General features: G+C 40.8%; 1 long non-coding RNA gene across 3 annotated transcripts in view; it reads right to left on the bottom strand.

The window, feature by feature from the left end:
- Positions 1-1,677: 1,677 nt before the first annotated feature.
- Positions 1,678-7,536, bottom strand: part of LOC135097879 (uncharacterized) — a 28,361-nt gene continuing 22,502 nt past the window's right edge. For 2 of the 3 annotated variants that reach the window (XR_010266297.1, XR_010266296.1), the window contains 2 exons: positions 6,501-6,718; positions 1,678-1,881 (listed from right to left, as the gene is read on the bottom strand). This is a non-coding gene — a long non-coding RNA (uncharacterized LOC135097879). Of the gene's footprint in view, positions 1,882-6,500; positions 6,719-7,149; positions 7,270-7,536 lie in introns of those variants that run through there. The other variant, XR_010266298.1, reaches the window with a different exon arrangement.

Here is a 7,536-nt window from a genome sequence, read left to right as displayed (position 1 = left end):
ACCTACTAAACACGCCACCTACAAATTCTCTCTCAATATACCACGCCTATAAATAATCTTCCACCTTGTATTCAGGTGTCATCAATTTCCCCCTGCAACCTGTGAGTTATCCCGCACTCTACGCGCCAGTAATGAAAAATAAGGAGGCTGTGGCGTCCAGGTTGGTGGGAGATGCATCGCGCCATCACATGCACACACTGACACGGCACGAGCAAGGGGAACGTGTGTGTACATGCTGCTTCGTGTTTGTGAGTTATGTGAGTTTCCTTTAGCTATTTTAGTGTGTTAATGCTGCAGTTTATGACACTAAAAAGCACTGTATGTAATTATAACAGGCATCTACGATAAAGAAAATAGATCAAATTTTTTTTTTTTTTCACTGTAATGCGCTAAACTTTGCAACACAAAGTACTGCACACAATTTTAATAATCACATACGTATGTACAAGACAGCAAATTACAGTAGAAGAATTTTTTTTTTTCCATTATGTAATGAAGGGAAGGAAATGAGAGAGTAGTTCATCATACAAAGCTGTGTGTCATAAGCAGTGAACAAGCTTAATCACAGACCTGTTATCAAAGGCCACACTGATATAATTAGTCTGGCTCAGTTTTTTTTTTTTCTTTTTCCTGTGGATGATGCAGAATCCTTGCTAAATAATAATTAAAATCCCAATAAAGACCTAGAAAACTACAATGACTATTACTACAGCCTGTGAAATGTTGCGGTAAGACGTAGAAATGTTTGATAATGTTGTGCGTCCTCATCCAAGTCAGATTCAGTGGGGACACGTTCTCTCCGGCCGTCCTTGTCCACATGTCACATTCGGTGTAGTTCAAACTGAAGTAAAAAATGCACCAGTTTTGTTGGCGTGACAATGGTCAGGGTCAGACTGCGCTGTGTCTTGTGTCTCCACGAATGCCTCTGGCTGCTTCAATTGATTGGTTCGTTTTTCTTTTTTTATTCACTTTATTTATTTACTTATTTTTTTTTTTTTTTGTTATGGTTAGTGGAAGACATGCCTGTGTTAAGTACTGTGACAGGTGGGGAGGTGTCGTGATGCACCTGTACTCCACACTCAGGTGATGAAGTAACAAATATACATTTGTACCTTAATAACAAATCGTAATTTAACCACTTAATCATAGCGACAAAATAAAAAAATATATATAAATAAAATTAAAAGTCTAGTTGAACAACAGTGTGTTATGTAAGTCAGTAAATAAATGACAGCTTTGGTAGCAAGATAAAAACAAAAAAATGTTGCAGTCTACGGTAATCGTAGTGAATATCCTTCCCAACATGAAAAAAAAAACCCAATGGCTATGTCTTGTATGAATTAATTTTATTTAGTCCACCAGCCGCTCCTTGGAATCCACTCCAGGGTGACTATAACAAGTTTGCATTTGCTCCGGTTCCCAATACTCTCCTCCTGCATACTGGATCCCTGTCGCCCGCCCTCCCCTTATCTCCCTGAAGCATTCCAACACTGTTTTGCTATCTGATGAGGCACTACACACTACTTTAGTCAGCACAACACTTCACACAGAGTTATGTATCCTTATTTCCACGTTCCTGATCCTACCGTAACAATATACATGAATACCCAGTTTTATTTGTGGCAAGAGGACTCTTCTATAAATATTATAGGAAGGAATAAAAAAAAAAAAAAGCCGTAGAGGACAAGAGACTTTATGGCGCACAATATTTCACAGAGACACGAGTGTTCATTTTTCCGTGTCTCTTGAGCATACATACAGATGAGGGGCGCTGCACTATGGGGACGTGACTGGATGAGCGCGGGTAGGATGACCATGAATGCGGTGGAATGGCGGTCCTGATGATGGTCATCCACCCATTAAGTGTTCCCCGCCCCTCAACTAAGAGAATAAAAAGCAAATCAAAAACACAATTTTTAAAAACACTGACCCATAAATAATTCACCGTTACATGGACACTTTTAAGTCTCAGCACACTGCCGGTGGCTGGGAGCACCAAACACTGATGCTGAGGCACGCTAAAAAGGCAATCACAGAAGGTCAGTACCCCTCTACACTAGGAAATTTAAGCTTCCGAGTATAATAATAGCAGCTTGGTCTCTCTCTCTCTCTCTCTCTCTCTCTCTCTCTCTCTCTCTCTCTCTCTCTCTCTCTCTCTCTCTCTCTCTCTCTCTCTCTCTCTCTCTCATGGTAATTAGTGCACCAGGACTCCCCACATGTGCTCTACAATCATCGTATTACCAAGGCTAATCAGGTGCTCACTCTCGCATGTTTTGGCAGACTAACGACCCTCACTGAATTGATTATGAGGATCACTTATATTTCTTAACTCTTACAAACACAAGGTCTCGCACTGGAGCCCTCTGTTCTTGTGTCATGAGGTGTGACGATAACAAGCTCAACTTTGCTTTTCATTTTTTTTTTTTTTAGTACCGCAGCAGCAGCAGATGAATACTCTAGCCAGTGTTTTCATTTTTTCAATGTCTGCTGTTTTCTAGAATCTTTGTCTTATTTGACCTACTTTCCACTTTCCTAAATGACCCAGGTGACCTCGTTTCTCCCATTCCCTATTATCACCATATCCGTAAAAATGTCCTGCCTTTCTGCATCACGTATAGCTACTATTGTCAACACCATCCAAACTATACTTAACTTCCAAACTACTTTCCTGTTCCCTGTTCTTCTCTGAAAGGTACTAATCGTATTCACCTTGACGCAAGTGTTCTAAGAAATATGAGGCACCATTCTTGTTCTCTGTAAAACAAGTGTACGAGTATTTGAGAAAGCATTAAAAAATATACCACTTTAATACTGTAAGATTTCCTAGTCATATCCCATTGCAAGCACTTCTGACCTCCTGTAAGATTCATTGAAGACATCATACCAGTATGAACATCACCAAGTGTTGAAATTACAAGGATTAGGTAAAGACAATCAGTCACTGCTAGCATCCAAACTAATATTATATTCCTCTCCCTCCTTTGCATAATTGATCTTCCCAAGCTTATGATGCAAGGCTGAACCTTCAATATAAGCAAGTCGTTATAAGGATTAAGTATATCAAAATCACATGAAAGAGGAAGAATGACTGGCTTTCAATATCCTTCTTAAATTAGTAAGCTTGTTCTTCTTCCTCACACTTCCACAAAATAAGTTTCCACAAATAAATGACCAAAGCGACATTAAATTAACTCAAGTAAAATCCACATAAATCAAATACTAGAAACACGAAAAAAAAAAAAAACGAATTATTCTCATTCCCAAAGTTGGATTCTTCTAATATAAATATGAGAGAGAGAGAGAGAGAGAGAGAGAGAGAGAGAGAGAGAGAGAGAGAGAGAGAGAGAGAGAGAGAGAGACCCTATCAACCGCCACTCGGCAGGATGTCCACTGTCCACTACCCAGCAAGGCCACGTTACAAGCTCCACCTCACTGTTTACTCTCACTCCACTCCATTAAGAGAAAATTGAGTTTGTGTGTGCTGTAGTGTGTGGCGGGGGATTACTGAACAGAATATTTGATACAGTTGAGGATAATGCGCGCACGCACACACACACACACACACACACACACATCTCTCTCTCTCTCTCTCTCTCTCTCCTCTCTCTCTGATATGGTAAGCATGAGACGGTGATAGAAAGAAAATATAGCGTGTTCATTACTATGGCGTCCCCTTGTTGTTACCTGTGCTAAATTGTCTTGCATTTCAAGTTATGGCTTTGGGAAATGAAGCAGTGAATGGCACGCCCACTCACTGCCTCCCTTGATGCAACACCTCGCCTCCAGTTGATCACGGGGAGGGAAGTGAAGTGTTTGTTATGCTAACTGATCCATAATGCAAACTGTCCACACACAAGGGACGATTAGGGGGAGTTGCTGATTCACTGACTTTGCTGCAGCGTCTCAAGTCAACCACACGGTAAATCAAATACTAATATAAGTAATACAAGTATCCTATGACAGTTTTAAGCTAACCTAACGTAACCCACAAATCAATAATTCAATCAAACATTAATAATCTCTTTAACACAAGCTTAGCTTAATCTGGTCAAACCTATCTTCCAACATGGTGACTTTAGCCTGTCTTAACCGATCACTTTTTTTCTCTATTGTAAATGGGGTAATGATTAAGGACAACTAAATTTATATATAAAAAAGGTCCAATGATGTGTCAATCCCCAAGGAAAACGAGCCAGAAGGATTAACCAAAACTAATATACAAATTCTGAATTAAGGATGCGAGTGTATTAGGTGCATGAAGTAGAATTGCGTTAAATAAGTCAATTGTGACTGTCCCCCCTGTGTTGTGAGACAACTTAACAGGGAAACGTTGAGGGAGGTCATCGCTGGGTAGTTGATATGTTCAAACTACCCCCCTGATCCAGTGCTTGAGACCTCACATAAATTTAGCGTAATCTAACCTAACCTACCTTTTAACATGAATTTAGCCTAGCCTAACCCTTGGGACCTCAAATGTTTACTCTAACATAAATTTAGCCTAGCCTATTCTAACCTATCTCTTAAGGAACATTAAGCTCAGCCTAGCCTAAATTATCCTGCCCCCTAACATTTCCCTATCTCCTAATACAAGTTTATCCTAACCTAACCTACATAACAGTGAGTGGGCAGTGATGCAGAAGGTACACAGCTGGACATGACAACGCACAACTTATCCTAAGCTCTCCCGCCTCATCACACATTCCCTTAGTGCCTGTATCACAGACCTGCTCACTCCAGACACTCCACAACATAAACACGCCTTTCATTGCTCAAGATGAAGTGAAAGCAAGCATGTACCATCACCATTATTAAAACTGGCATGTTTATCACCATTCGCAAGGCTAGTGTTAAAGAGAATACGCATGCTCGCATACCTGCAAAGTAAACAATTCAAAGAATAATATGATGCGTCCGTAATCTACTGCGCTCTCTCTCTCCTCTCTCTCTCTCTCCTCTCTCTCTCTCTCTCTCTCTCTCTCTCTCTCTCCTCTCTCTCTCTCTCTCTCTCTCTCTCACAAATAATTTATATTTCCACATAAATAATAAGTAATCAGTAAGTAGAAAAAAAAACAAAACAGCGAAGCAGCATTATTTTTCTCCCCAGCAGACTTGATGACGTCAGCCATGATGGCGACGCGCACCGCTGCCAACACACCCAAGACATCACCGTCCTCTACAAAAGGTACTGTCGAAATGGAATAGAACAATAAGAGGCGAAGAGAGTGCGGATATCCATTTTTCAACAACGCAATCGTGACACAATCTGATTTACGCTAAAATGAGACTTGTTGAGGGGAACAGTTACTGCGCAGGTGGTTCTCCACTAGCATAGATAACCACCATCAGATCAATCAGTACTACACCACTGCTATAGTATCTTCCTTACTTAATAGATAATGCCAATGGAACAGTTAAGATGAACAAACATCGAATAAACACCACAAAGTAACGAGCCAGAGGGAGGGAGCTTTAAAAGTCGAGGAGACGAGATCCTTCTATCCTTCTCCTCCTTTCCTCTCTCCCACTTTAATCAACATGAACACGTATCTTTTATTTCGAAAGTAGAGATTCAGAATAAGATTTGCACGTGCTTCTGTCACTTCACACATAGCAAATAAGCAGTACTTATGGCAGAATTCCATTAGTCTTATTACCTACGTGTTATATTTGCATCGACATTTAAGGGTGCCAACATATCCGAAATACGATTCAGCGCTGGCAAATATTGTAATGCCTTAAAAGTACATTTTTACAATCTCCTTCACTCTGAGCAACAAAATGAATAATACGACTAAATACAGTAGTGAGTGGTACGGCAGAACATCGTTTAAGACACACTGAAATATAATAAACGAAATTGAAAATGGAAGCAGAGCACAGATGTATCGCAAAGGTTGGTACTCCTGTCCGCTACCGCTTGTTCCGTCACTTCGCTCTTCCGATAGTTACCACCACCACTGTTTTCCCACTGTAACGACCAGAATACTGGGCTCGATTTGTACTTAGTGACGTTGTAATTGCTAGATAAGTATGTATATAATGAGTGGATTCACGTGGAGGTGGGGAAGCGAGGGTGTGCGAGGTGATTTACGAACCTGCCGAAACAGGGAAGCCAGAGAGCAGCTGCGCGCCTGACCTCTCATGCCCCTGCCTGCCTACTTCCACCTGTACGCCTGTCCGCCTATATTTCCTATATGTATTGTTGTTTACTCGTCTTCACCTGGAGAGCGTGCGTGTGGGTTTTCTTCCTGCCCCCCTACTTCCAACGTGACACCACTCCCTGCAATCACACCTACCTTGCACATGTACGATATTGCCTCTGGGATCATTAAGTTTAATAAGCAACAAAGCATTAACATTAATTACAACTCCCAGAGAGCTTCAAGAGTCCAGACAAGACGTTACCAAACAAGCCTACCCACTAACTACCCTTATAGTTTCTCTTCACTCCTTCACCTCAATTTAACTCATACTACGGTGGAAATCAAGACAAATCTCACCTTCTGTTTCCACAACGTAAAGGCCCACACGTCCATCACCATATATCGTCACGAGGGTTCTTTCACGCTCACTCAATACAAAGCAACAGCACTACGCATCGCCGCTGCTACCTGAGACTGTAGGGAGGCGCCGGCGAATGACTGCGGCTTGTGCCCACCTGTGACGTAATTCTCGGATGGCCATGTGCAGGGCTACCAACTCTTCCACCACGACATACCTGCGGAAGGTGGACGTTTATCTGTAAATGTATGATTACAGATAAAGGATATACATACATGCAATACATACATACATACATATACATACATACATACATTCATATGGCAGTGTCAAAAGTATATATATTGAACCATGAAACTGACCCAAAACATACACACACACACACACACACATATTATATATATATATATATATATATATTATATATATATATATATATATATATATATATAATATATATATATATATATATATATATATATATATATATATATATATATATATATATATATCGTCAACTGTTCCCACTGGCTAAGCCACACACATCCACCAGCAAACACAGCAAACAGACAAAACTAACATTGACGTATGGGAACTAAAATACAGAACTGCGTATTGTTACGACAAGTAGGAAAGAGGCTGTCACACCAAGAGAACAGTGCGTGAAAGAGGGAAGGCTACGTGAAGCAGAGACTGGTACTCCTGTCCTGTCTAGTCCTTTGCTCCACTATGATCCCCCGTCCTAGCCTTCCCCTTTCCCTCCTACCCTCCTACTCCCACACACGCTCGTCCTAGGCTTGGAAGCACAACGTCTGCACGAATTAACTCAAACAAAAGTCATCTGTCATCTACCACGTCAAAGCTTTCAATACCTAACACCAAACATTATTCCAAAGTACACACAGATCCAGAACACACACACACACACACACACACAGTGTCAAGCATACATCTCAGAGTTGTCAAGACAAGATAAAAGATTTTTTGATAACGAAGGTGATGATATTATGACGGAAATGAAGCTACGTTAAAGTA

Source organism: Scylla paramamosain, unplaced genomic scaffold, assembly GCF_035594125.1.
Source record: "Scylla paramamosain isolate STU-SP2022 unplaced genomic scaffold, ASM3559412v1 Contig35, whole genome shotgun sequence".
Taxonomy (NCBI): Eukaryota; Metazoa; Arthropoda; class Malacostraca; order Decapoda; family Portunidae; genus Scylla; species Scylla paramamosain.
The sequence above is the reverse complement of the archived record's forward strand: the minus strand, read 5'-3'. Positions and strand labels throughout refer to the sequence as shown.